The 13,492-nt window shown below is 36.6% G+C and overlaps 1 protein-coding gene across 1 annotated transcript in view; it reads right to left on the bottom strand.

Annotated features, from left to right (window-relative positions):
* Positions 1–12,930, bottom strand: part of elf1 (E74-like ETS transcription factor 1) — a 43,624-nt gene extending 30,694 nt beyond the window's left edge. The window contains exon 1 of the mRNA XM_079439218.1: positions 12,596–12,930. The gene's annotated coding sequence lies outside the window, so the exon portion shown is untranslated. The remainder of the gene's footprint in view (positions 1–12,595) is intronic.
* Between the last annotated feature and the right edge of the window lie 562 nt (positions 12,931–13,492).

Raw genomic sequence — 13,492 nt, 5'->3', positions numbered from 1 at the left:
GAGTGCAGTGGGGGAGGGGAAACCTGGACAAAGTAACAATCAGACTACACCTTGAGCTATGCGAAATGGGTAACACAAGACTGGGTAAGAGTGTAAAGGTTTTCATCAGTTCGACGTAGACGTGGCAAGGGTACAGCAAGCACGGGGAATTCTCCCCAGATGAAATGCTGTTTCAAAACGAGATGTTTCAAGGACATCGAAAGCTAAATTTACATCAACTGACTAGATCTTTCTGTAGTTCCTGTTTTGAGTGGTGCCAGAGTTTTTATTTGAGAAGGTGAAATGGGAGTGGCCCTCCAAGCTATATGACACCCCATAAAGCAGCATTTATGTTTGATATGAGGCATGAAAAAGGCCATGCGTTATAGAACTGGAAGCACCGCCCCACCTGGTTGTGCTGTTGAAAAGAACACCGACAAGAAACACTTCCAATTCATCCGAGGCCATACCACTGATTTCTATGTCATCACGTTCTTCCAACCAAAGGGAAAGTACAGAAAGTGACTCTGCTGCTTGGTTCAGCTATATTACAATATTTCAGCATTAAAGTGATATTTCACCCAAATCATCATTTACTCACTTGTGTTGTTCCAAACCTGTATGAATTTCTTCTGTGGAGCATAAAAATATATATTTTGAAGAACCAAACAATGAAACTCAATGGGGTCCAAAATAGTGTTGTCACGATACTGGAATTTCTAACTTCGATACGATACCTTGAAAAATATCGATACTCGATACCATTTTCGATACCACGGTGAAAAAAACTGCCACAATATTAAGGGGGTAATTTTTTTTAATTTAAAGATAAATGTAACAAGTCGAGAACATGCGGTATATTTTACATGAACTAAAAAATGTCTTGAGGTACTGCATTTGTTGATTTATTTATTAATCTTTAGTTAAATGTTAATTGAAACTAACGTTTACTAATACATGTACTAATTAAAATCCAAAGTTCTATTTGTTGATATTCTCATTTGCTTCATAACCAAAATATTTCCAGATATAGGGCCCTATGAAATCCGTTTTATTTTTTTCTACATTCAATTTTTTCCATTTTAATTTTTCTGGATTCCGTTTTTTTCCGTTTGAATTTTTCTGGACTCTTTTTTTTTTTTATGGTCAAATTAAATGCTATTAATCTAAAAGCATGTCTAATTCATTAAAATCATGAAAATTATACAATTTAACATTTAATTTATTAAAAGTGTAACGAAAATGACACGTTTAGGGCCGTATGAAATGTTTTATTTTTTTCTCACCTTATGTTTTATTGTTACCAAATTCTGTGTTTTAGCATGTCTATTAGGCTATTTGAATGCATACAAACTATTTTTATTTATTCTTACAGTAGCCTTATGAAATGTGTTTTCCCCCTCAGAAATTCTGTGTTGTGTATTTAAATTTGACTGGATATCAGATGAAGGCATAAAACTATTTTAATTCATTTATATTTGAATTAATGAAAATTAAACATTTAAATTTTTGGCAAATGAAGGGGATTTAAAATTAAAATATTTTGTGATTATTTCTTTTTAAAAAATTAACAGTAGTAGTAAGTAGTAGTATTATGTACATTCTACTAAATAATAGTAATACAGTATAGCCTATTTCTGGCACACGGTCTTTAATAGGCTAAGGTAAAACGAACCTTTATTTTGACGGGTTGCCGTGAATACCTTTAAAGTTCTGTGTGTGTATGATATGACGCTAGTTTTACTCAAATTAAATGGTAAAATGCTCGTAAAGTGCCTTTCAGATCAGCTCTGGAGATATTGTTGATGTATGTATGTCCTCATTGAGACGGCAGACGCTGAAATCACCGCGAGCGCCACATTAGTAAACAAAACCGCACGTGCAGCACATTCACACAGAGACGTGCAGAAAATGCAGGATTCATATTTAAATCGACTTTTGCAGCTTAATATTTACAGATACTAGTCCATATCGCGATTTGATTTAAGTGTAATGACCTACTTTTGATTAATTCATCCAAACTGACAAATTCTGTGACATTCCGCGTTAAACTGTAAATTCCATTTTATGACTGGATTCCGTGCGCGTTCTCTGCATCGCGGAGATCATAGATCCTACAGATAGCGCTCCTGCTGTGTTCTTTAACAACCAGAGCAGTCATCTTTCTATTCACTTCACTTTTGCTATTTAACCAGAGCGAAGGAGACGAGTGCGGTCACGTGTGGTGCTTGTCCACGCGCCTTTGGAGAGAAGTGAAAGTGACAGCTCGGCTAGTATCGGTGTATCGATACTTCGGGAAATTAATATTGGTACCGTTCAGATATTTCAGTATCGATATTTATCGAAATATCGATATTTTTGACAACACTACCCACACTGGATTGCAAAAATAAACAGCAAGACATTTTTCAAAATATCTTTTACGTTCCACAGAAGAAAGAAAGGGATTCAGGATTGGGACAACATGAGGTTGAATCCTCTGCGCCAAATACCCCTATTGAAGTGAACAAGATACCAAATTAATGTCAATCTACCATTAGGTTTCTTCACCCTTTCTTTGCGCATGTGGGGCCTTAACCCTTGTCAAGCATTTTTATCTGAGACAATCCAGCTGACAAACAGGAAGCCAAGGTCTGTGGCATAGCGTGGCTTAGTGAAAAGCGCTGAAATGCAATGGTTTTTGTCAATGCACCATTTAGACGAGTAAATGAGACAGTGAATGCACTCTAAAAAGACAGTCAATTTGTCAATTAATTGACACTTTGCCAACTATAGTGTCGGTTACGTTAGGGCTTACTGGCAACTACCTGCCTCTTTCTCAGAAAACCTTAATTGTACCGGTGAACTGTTGGGGTTTTTAAAAAAAAAAAAAAAAAAAAAAAAAGCAGTCAGGCCTCTTGGGTAACCTTCTGTCTACTGGGCGTGTTCTCAACTAGCTCAAGAACACGAAGCCATAGTATTATGTATTGCATACACACCATCCTTTACAGACTAAAGAGGATTACAAGAAAAGGGTGAAAAATAAGGACCGTGAGGTGGAGTGCTGGGTATTATGTTCAACTCAGCACTGATAACGTGATGGAAAGTGCGTAAACACATGACGAGCACCTGCCCCTCTATGCCAACAACACGTATGACATGAGGCAACAACATATTAACCGTCTGTGACATCAAGTGGGGCACATAAAACAAGTCCAACAGGCTCCACGTCACTGAAATAAATGCACAAAGAGATGAGATTTGCATTTAATATTAGTGTTTCCCTAGAAATGGCACAGCAACCAGTAAACACATAATACATAGTAAAATTATAGCTAATCATAATAAGAATAAATCTGTTCAAACAAATTTGCTTGTATGTAAGAAATAATAGATGAACAGGACATATTTGCCTCAATGGAATTTGTTTGTTTGTATACAATTAAAACCTTGGATAAATTATGTGTGAGTAATTTAATTCAAACTACAATATAAATAAACAGCAAAGAAATTAATGAAGAATAATTTCTCTACAGAGTGTTGAGAAAATTCAGTTGCCCTCACAGCAACCAGACCCCGATCACATGCCTTTGCTGACAAAGTTCAAAGACACACCTTTCCTATACAGCCTAAAAATAAAACCGCCTTTACTAGCGCTGCATGACTGAGTCCAAGCTAAACACAGCCGAGCCACAAGGCGGCCTCATTTTCTGCTGTGTGCCTGTTTTAAAACGTACATGGCCCACTTTGCCCGTGTCCAGAGTAGATCTTTTTTTATTTTTGTCTCCTCCTATAAATTTACTCCAAATGAATTGCTGACATAAAAATATAACTGTGGTCTGAGTGCTCTCAGGAATGCTAATGTACACTCATTCCTAGGTTAAAGTCAATTTACTCTAACCAGCTGACATGTTGTGTCTTGATATAAAATCTTTACAGTTTGTAGTGAGAACATTAAATAACTTGTAAATGTCTTATTATCGGTGATGCAACGGAACTCCACAGTGACCTTTATAATATGACTTACGTCACTGTGAGATGGAAAAAAGTGGCATATTAGAAGAACAGGTCCAAAAATAGGCATAGCCTTGAGATAATCGACAAAGACAAAGCACTTCTCGGGGCTGGTCGTGTTGTTTGTGAGAAACTGAGGTCAGGTGGTGACTGCTTCAAGAGGCTTTGTGCACAAAGAAAAGCCCTCCCTCCATTGCATCCTGGTTAAGGGCCGTCCTCAAAGGACCAAGGGGCGAGAGAAAAAGGCAGTGAAGCATTATAATTAAATCCAGACCGAAGGGCCATGAAGTCAATATATGAGGAAGATACTAGAATCTGGTGTCTTGTTGGAATTATGGTTTTAAACACATGCCTGTATGTGACTTTAAATTAGCTTTACCAAGAATTTTAACCACAAAATAAAAATGACATTTTGAAGTTCTTGGTGACCAGAATTCAGTTCATTACATGCTTCAATATACTGACAAAATAAAGGTTAACTGAATGCCATGCCGCAATCCACAGGATTCCAAGGTAACAACATTTGTAAATGTGAATGTGGACCAAAAGATCACATTTGGTCAACCTTGAGAAATCCTGTCAGCTAAGAATGACGAGAGATGTGGGATTATGAACGGTTACAACATTCCTGACCTCAGTAAGAAATGAGTGGATGTGAAGTGGGATAGGGGGAGTTTCAAAGGAAATTCCGTTACTGCACTAAGGTGCTGAGTCATTCCTTCCATGACCCGCGAATCTGCGATAAAGTGTCCACGTCTCTAACAAGTAAATAAAGACACTCCTACTGAAAGAAAGAAACACCTCCAGCAATTTAGACTGCCATTACAAGTTTAATATATTAACCCTCAACTCCACAGAGTTAAGATTTGTTATCACTGTAATTTTGAAACTTTCTAACCACCGGTTAGGTAACATGGGAAACATTATAGGTGGAATTAAGCAAGACCATCTTGACTGTCATGAAAAAAGAATGTTTAGTTTTAGAACAGCTCAAAAGTCTGAGGAGTTATGACAGATTGATTCAAATTCAAAATGAAAATTCAGTCATCCTTGACTCGCATTCATTCAAGTTGTTCAGAATCCTACAGTCATGGCCAGAATTATTGGCACCCTTGGTAAATACAAACAAAGAAAATAAATCTGCATTGTTAATCCTTTTGATATTTTATTTAAAAAAATCCACAAAAACTTTTAATCCTTTCACTGAAGTAAAACAAATTTAAAATGTATGAAATAAATGCTTCTCAAAAACACGTTGGCCACAATTATTGGCACCCTTTTACTGAATACTTTTCTAAACCTCCATTTGCCAAGATAACAGGTCTGAGTCTTCACCTGTAACGCCTGAAGAGGTTGAAGAACACCAGACAAGAGATCAGAGGCAATTCCAGGTCCATGCTGGTGCTTCTCTTCAGTTCACCACCCCACTCATTTTCTATAGACTTTGGTTCTGAGGACTGAGATAGCCATGGCAGAAGCTTTGATCTATGCTCAATGACCCATTTTTGCCTTGATTTTTGTTTTTGGATAATTGTCCTAATGAAAGATAAGATGGCCCATTATAAAACCTTTCATTTGAAAACAGGTTTTGATTTTTAATGTTATAGATACAGCAGTATATTTTCTTGTACACATGGGGTACTTTTTTTTACCCCTGTGTGCACCAAACCCATCTTGTGTGTTTTCTGTCAAAAAAAAAAAAAAAAAACTTTTTTTTTCTTTTTAAGTTTCATCTGACCACAGAACCTAGTCATATTTGAAGATCCAGTCATGTCTGGCAAATTAATATGCTGGAGTTGGTTTTTAGATGAGAGCATTTTCTTTTCTCGAAACCCTCCCAAACAACGTGATAATGTAGGTGATGTTTGATCACTTTTTGAGGCTTTATGACCCCAAAACTCAACTATTTTCTGCAATTCTCCAGCTGTGATCCTGGGAGAGTGTTTGGCCACTAAAGCTATTCTCCTCATTTTGCATTAAGACAGTTTAGACACGTCTTCTTCCAGGCAGGTTTGTAACATTTTTTGTTCATTGGAAATTCTTAATTATTGTCCTGATGGTGAAAATGGGAATTTTCAAAGCTTTAACTCTTTTCTTACAGACATTTTCTATTTTGTAAAGCTCAACAATAATTTCTTGCACATCACAACAATGTTCTTTGGTTTTTCTCATTGTGATGGATAAGTAAGTTAATTTGGCCTTTGTTTTCCCTCATATTTATATTCCTGTGAGGAAGGAAGCCATAGCTGGACAAATTCATGTTTGTAGTCACCCTTGCGTGCTAAAAATGCACAGTAAATATGAAAGGGAATATACTTCAGAGTTATTTTACTCATAATCATTTCTAGTGGTGTCATCAATTGTGGCCAATGTGTATTTGAGAAAAACATTTATTTCATGATGAGATTGTCCCCACACTTTCAATTGGTTTACATCAATGAAAGGTTAGGTTTTTGTGATTTTTTTAAATAAAAGATCAAAAGGATTAACAATGCAGATTTATTTGAAAGACTTCTTTGTTTATTTTTTACCAAGGGTGTCAATAATTCTGACCATGACTAACTTTATTTTTATTTATTTAGTCATTTAGCAGACGCTTTTATCCAAAGCGACTTACAAATGAGGACATTTTTCATCTGTGGAACAGAATACATTTTGAAGAATGTCATAAGTGCGGCAGAAGGCAAAATTAATCAAAATATTTATTTTTGTGTTAAGAAAAAAAAAAAAGTTAAACAGGTTTCATTTTTGGGTGAACTGTCCCTTAAAAATGTAAAAAATTTGAAACCTGAGTAGATTGTGCCGGATAAAGTTAACAAAATGACTACAATCAGGTATGCAGAAAAAAGAAAAAATTAGTTTAAACCACAAATATAACAACGCCATCAAGACATCAATCTCTTTATGATACGAGGGGAATATTATTTAGTCTGCATTAGAAAGTAACTATCCCTTACCAGTATACGATCCTCACAAAACCTCAACCAATTAAACATTAGACAAAGAGCAAGGCCAACATTCCAGACAGTTCAAATCAAACATCTGTGGATGGAGGGTATTGACCAGAGCCACAGAGAAAAACACAATATAAAAGCACTGAGACACTTGACACTATTTAAAGTAAATCCTAATTCTTTATCAGTCTAACTTGTCATTTATCTCAGACTTTGAAATTGCCAGTGCCTTTCACTCACATTATAGTAAAATACAACATAAGCTGAGCTGCTAATGATGGTTGTGGGCTCTGTTTTAGAGCTTAAATGGTTGAATGGTATGTTTTCTCTCTGAGGACCAGACACTGGAAAGCATTATGCTAGAAGAATACCTAATGTCTCAGCCTACTTAAATAATTTAAATCCAAGCCTGAGGGAGGAACGGCCAATTGTTCTAAACTTGCCATTAAAAATATAAACAAAATAAATAAGTAAACAGGTACAGTATTGTTTTTTTAAATGTTATTACTTTGATTGCTTTATTTCATCCCTGTCTAGCGAGACATTCGCTGAATGAGCGTTTCACTGGACTGAGGTGCACTGGCGATGATGTACAGTACTAACAAACTCTCATTTAGACTTCACACATTAGACAGATTTTACTCTCAAGTGTAAATCAGCTGGATGAATTAGTCACATCTGCCCCTTTAATGGACCATCTAAATCTCAAACACACTTAAGAACATTTACTCAACATCCCACGTCCCTTATTTCCCCCACAAATTGACTTTTAATAAAAAAATAAAAAAAATAAAAAAAAAAATGTTAGCATATAATTTGGGGTTTACTCAAACAGTAAGGGACCAGAAAACATGAATTGTAAAATCTCATTTAAAGCCACTACAAGGACATCTCAAAAAATTTGAATATCGTGATTTCGTTATTCCAAAAAGTGAAACTTTCATATATATTTTAGATTCATAACATGTAAAGCAAGACATTTCAAAAGATTTTTGTTTTAATTTTGATGATTAGAGCTCATGAAAGTCAAAATCCAGTATCCCAAAATATTAGAATATTTATATTTGAGTTTCATTAAACAACCATCTTTACAGTATAAATTCTGGGTATCTCTTGTTCTTTCACAATAATGGGGAAGACTGCTGACTTGGCAATGGTCCAGAAGACAATCATTGACACCCTCCACAAAGAGGGTAAGTCACAGAAGGTCATTACTGAAAGGAGTGGCTGTTCACAGAGTGCTGTATCAAAGCCTATTAAATGCAAAGTTGATTGGAAGGAAGAATTTGGGTAGGAAAAGGTGCACAAGCAACAGGGATGACCGCAAGCTTGAGAATACTGTCAAGCAAAGATGATTCAAACACTTGGGAGAGTTTCACAAGGAGTGGACTGAAGCTGGAGTCAGTGCATCAAGAGTCACCACGCTCAGACATCTTCAGGAAAACTGCTACCAAGCCACTTCTGAACCAGAGACAACGTCAGAAGCGTCTTACCTGGGCTGTGGAGAAAAAGAACTGGACTGTTGCTCAGTGGTCCAAAATCCTCTTTTCAGATAAATTTAAATTTTGTATTTCATTTGGAAATCAATGTCTGTAGTCTGGAGGAAGACTGGAGAGGCACAGAACACAAGCTGCTTGAAGTCCAGTTTGAAGTTTCTGAAGTCAGTGATGATTTGGGCTGCCATGCCGTCTGCTGGTGTTGGTCCATTATGTTTTATCAAGTCCAGAGTCAATGCAGCCGTCTACCAGGAGATTTTGGAGCACTTTATGCTTCCATCTGTTGACAAGCTTTATGGAGATGCTGATTTGCTTTTCCAGCAGGACTTTAGCAACTTGCCACACTGCCAAAACCACTTCCAAGTGGTTTGCTGACCATTATATCACTGTGCTTGATTGAACATGCCTGACCTGAACCCCATATGGAATCTATGGTATATTTTCAAGAGAAAGATGAGAAACAGTCGATCCAACAATCCAGACGAGCTGAAGGCTCAATAGTGCCTCAGCAGAGCCACAGGCTGATCGCTTCCATGCCATTCCTCACTGATGCTGGAGTTTGTGCTAAAGGAGCCCCGACAAAGTATTGAGTGCATAAATGAACATACTTTAAAGAACCTGAACTTTTCTGCTTTGCAAATCCTTTCTTTGATTGATCTTAGGAAATATTCTAATATTTTGAGATACTGGATTTTGACTTTCATGAGCTGTAAGCTCTAATCAACAAAATTTTAACTTTTGAAATGTCTTACTTTACATGTAATAAATCTAAAATATATATGAAAGTTTCACTTTTTGAAATAAGTTACAAAAAATTCAGTTTTTCACGATATTCAAATTTTTTTAGATGTACCTGTATATAAAACTCTCTCTAATTATTTTGGAAGTTTAGTCAATGTAATAAACTGGAGCAAACCTTCCACCTCTTACCAATATCAGCAATAAGATGTGACTGCTAAAAAGCTTTCCATATTTGTCTTTCTTCAGTCAAAACAAAGGCAGACAGCCTTGTATCTCTATAATGCCTTGCTTAATAAGACTCCCACATATTTGGCTGCCATCTGAACAGCAAGGTTACAGCAGCACAACATTACACTAACCTAAATATTAAACTAATGTGAAAGCAAACAGAGGACAAGATATTTTTCTGAATTACACGCTTGAGCTATAACAGTAAGGAAATGCGTCAGGAACAGGCTTCAAATCAAAATGATTTGTCTGATTATGGAAACATAATGTGTGAGAATCACACATCTGCCCTTCTTACTTCACCAAGAACTATTTGTCAACAATTTATGTAATTTATATGAGGAATAATGCAAAAGGCCCATAACTTCTAAAATTTCATAACAGAAGTTATATTCCATTAAACTGATATGTTGCACCTTCCAATATACAGTAGTAGCAGTTCTTTCTTTTTATTTTAACAATAAAATGCAATTGAAAAACATAGCTTAAAATTTCCAGAGTACAGACCACTGCCTTACTTTGTAATATTACAAACAGTGAAACTAATGACTAATATGAAAATCCTGTTTTGTGTCCATAGAACATTATATAATGCGTCAACAACAATAATTTTTTTTCTGCATGATTGATTCTTATGTTAACAATGTATTTTTATACTTGCTAGAAATATTTATATTTTTCATTAAATGGGGTTTATATTACAAGGTCATAGTTTTTTGCTTTACAAAAAAAATTTCAACATGCAGGATATACATTATACATATAATTTAACTCCATAAATTCGTAAACTAGCTGATTCGTTTGAAGTTTTCAACATTTTTTACCGATGACTTGAATATTGTTTTTGCACTTTCATCAAAACATAACTGTTGTTGCTTGCTAACTGTTTATGTTAGCAAGCTTGATAACATTATCTTGGTGACAAACCAGTAGAATTTGCAACAACAATAAAGAACATCCCAGAAAACCAAAACATTTAAAAGGATGGAATAAAAAAAAAAGAACGCCCAGCATCAATAAATCAATTTCAGTGGCAAGGCAGCACTGGTCCAAAAGGCCAAATGACAGTTCTTCTATAAATTGGTTAAGATGGTTCAAAGCCATCCTTATAGTTGAGCTTAATATATGAACACCACCACCTTGTGGAATCCTACTGACTTAACGTTTTGCCCATCCATTATATGACAGAGACCTATCATCTGGTTTGTTGTCTTGTGGTCTTGTCAGCATTCTAAAACTGAAAACCATATTTAAGAGATTTATGAGGATATAGTTTGAGGAATTACCCAACAAACAATTACTCAATCCATTGAGCCGTTTGACAATGAATGGTGAAGAAAAATGAGGCGTCATATTATGCACACTGTCCTAGCACACTCCAGATATCTTTGCTGATGCTTGTAGTCTGTCTGCAAGGAGTCGGCTCATGTTGCAGCAAGCTCTCAGCTGACGATGCCCTGGTGATGCAGTTCCTGGATACCGAGTTTATAAAGATTGATGTCTTCAAATGTGGAGACAAATCAATAGCCAGCCCATTAAGTCATATCTCATGTGATTTTCTGTACACCATCGGGCCAAGAGCAGAGTGGAATGAGCTGGGTCAATCTGTCCTAGGATAACTCTCCTTGACTTGGCTTTGTATTCACATGGGAGTCACTTTCATAGCCACATATTCTACAGCAAACACTGGGGATGTTCCCTGCACAGAGGCTTCCCACATATCTTTCATTGTCATTCTAGGATATCTCAAGCCACGTGCCTCATCTGCTAAAAAAGGCAGAAAGAGCATCTGAGAGCCCCTTTCTGCCTTCTGGCAATCCAGTTCAAAGAAAGGGGGACTACCAAGGACTGTATTTCTGAAAGAAAAGACTCAAGACAGCCCCAACTTAGGGGTATATTTAGAGCGTTTCAGAAGACTGGAATTTCCAGCTATCTAAAGTCCTCTAGGGTGTGCGAGGTCTTGGAGGGGGTATCAGAACCAGCTGATAACATTTTTGGATGAAACGAGCTGACTAATATCACAAACTCCCAAAGCAGGAGAACAGAAGTATACTCCCTGACCCCAGCACCTCCCAATGGCTTGAATGCTGAGAACACTGCAGCCAAACAAATACTTCAAAATGCATCTCTCACAGGGGAGCTTTGTATCCCAAAAAATGTAAACATCTGGCAAACATTTAGAAAGTTAGACAACGGGTGAGACATCAAGCCACAAATCAAGAAAACAAATTATGACAAAAACATCACACCAAATGAGTTTACATGCACCAGCAGATGGATTTGATGCTCTGTTACAATATGAAATTAGACACTAAGTGCTACATATTATAAGAAGCAAAGTCTGAAATAGGCAATTTGTCTTGGAACAAATGTTCAAGTTACTTTAACCTTATTCCTTAGTTTTACTACAAATAAGTAAATTCTATAAACTAAACAGTTATGTCTGTTACACCAAAATCTGTAAATAATTCACTAGATATGTCAACACAATAAATGCTCTGCTAGCATATTTTACATAACTGCCTGGTCACTATGTTATATCAGATAACGGATAATAAAAGCACTTTTGCCCACACATCAATGGCATTTTTACTCCAAGTCTTTGCTAATTTCTGAACTTGGTTACAAGTAGTGAAAATGCCACAAAGACAACCCAGTTTTAAAGACAAACATCCACAAATAAGTCCTGGTCTGGATGAAAAAACTGATGCACCACAAGCCCCAGCACCGAGGACTGGATAACTGATTGTTCACACTCATGTGAAGCCCTTACTGTGTCTTGACCAGCAATGTCAGCCTGAAACAAGAGATCCTCACACTGAACCAGTCATTATAGTCACATGCCCGCAATCATGCTGGAACAACTCAGTGCACAGTTATGAGAGAGGGGCACAACAGAGCAGTGGGTCAAGCTATCCTGGAGGCTATTCAGATCAGAACACTCATATGAGATCAGAATGATGACAACATATGTTGGTTTATGAAATGTCAGCAAATCCAAGAGGCTCCATGTATACCTGAATAAAATAAACAGTGCTTGTACACTCGAAGAGAAACTGAGAAGAGTTTCTCTTCGAAACTCTTTTAGAAGAGAAACTTCTAAAAGCCATCCTACAATCTCAAATTCACCAATAACTAAAAAAAACTATAAAATCTTAAATAATAGCATTTAGAATAACAAGAACAAGGTAAAGAGACACTTACCTTCATCTTAACGTGCCATAATTTTACACGTTTAAATGTTAGCATGAGGAGAGTGATGGACACACTCCGATCATTTCAATGAAACAATTCCTGAGCAGTTTGTCATTATCTGAATCCTACTTCCCGATTCTGTCCTGTTAAACCGAAGTAACTTTATCCTCTTTTGCAAAGACACAATCTTCTAAAAGCTCGTTGTTTTGACGCTCTAATCGAGCTTCGCTCTGTTTGGGGAATTCCTTGCGCTCACATTTTCCCTCGAAAGCGATTGGTCCAGGGTTCCGCGTCTACACTGCGAGCGAGCGAAGCGTCAAACTAAACGCTCCCATGTTGTCAGCGAAGCGACGCGTCTTTCAGGGTTGTAGATGGGATGGGTGACGTCGGCACCTACTCGACGAATCATAAGACTTTCTTTATGTGAGGAGCGTTTACAGTTTTAAATCATTTTCGTGTGAATTAGCACTAGTTTTGAGTGACATCTCCAGTTGTTATATCAATTAACACTTTATAAAAGCGCGTTGTGTTTAAACAATTTAATCCACAACCTCATTACACATACATTATCGGATTTACTAATTATTTTGGTTAACGTAAATATAGCAGTAAAAACGTCGCTTTTGTTATAAGGCGATCATCTCGCCTTCATATTAGTGTCCTTGTCCAGCAGGTGAGTGAGCGTTCATTTGTTACATCAAATAAATTCAGACAGCCCCTTAATTATACTGAACGTTAATTTATGATGTAAACAAATTCAGATGAGCCCTTAATCACAGCGTCTGCCCCGCCCATTATCGGAATATCAGGGGATTTACTTATTTATACAAAATTTGATCAAATGTTCTCAGACTTTTAACGGTATTATTAACATTTTCATATATTAAAAATATATTTTTTTCACTA

Source organism: Barbus barbus (genome assembly GCF_936440315.1).
Source record: "Barbus barbus genome assembly, chromosome: 17".
Classification (NCBI taxonomy): Eukaryota; Metazoa; Chordata; class Actinopteri; order Cypriniformes; family Cyprinidae; genus Barbus; species Barbus barbus.
The sequence above is the reverse complement of the archived record's forward strand: the minus strand, read 5'-3'. Positions and strand labels throughout refer to the sequence as shown.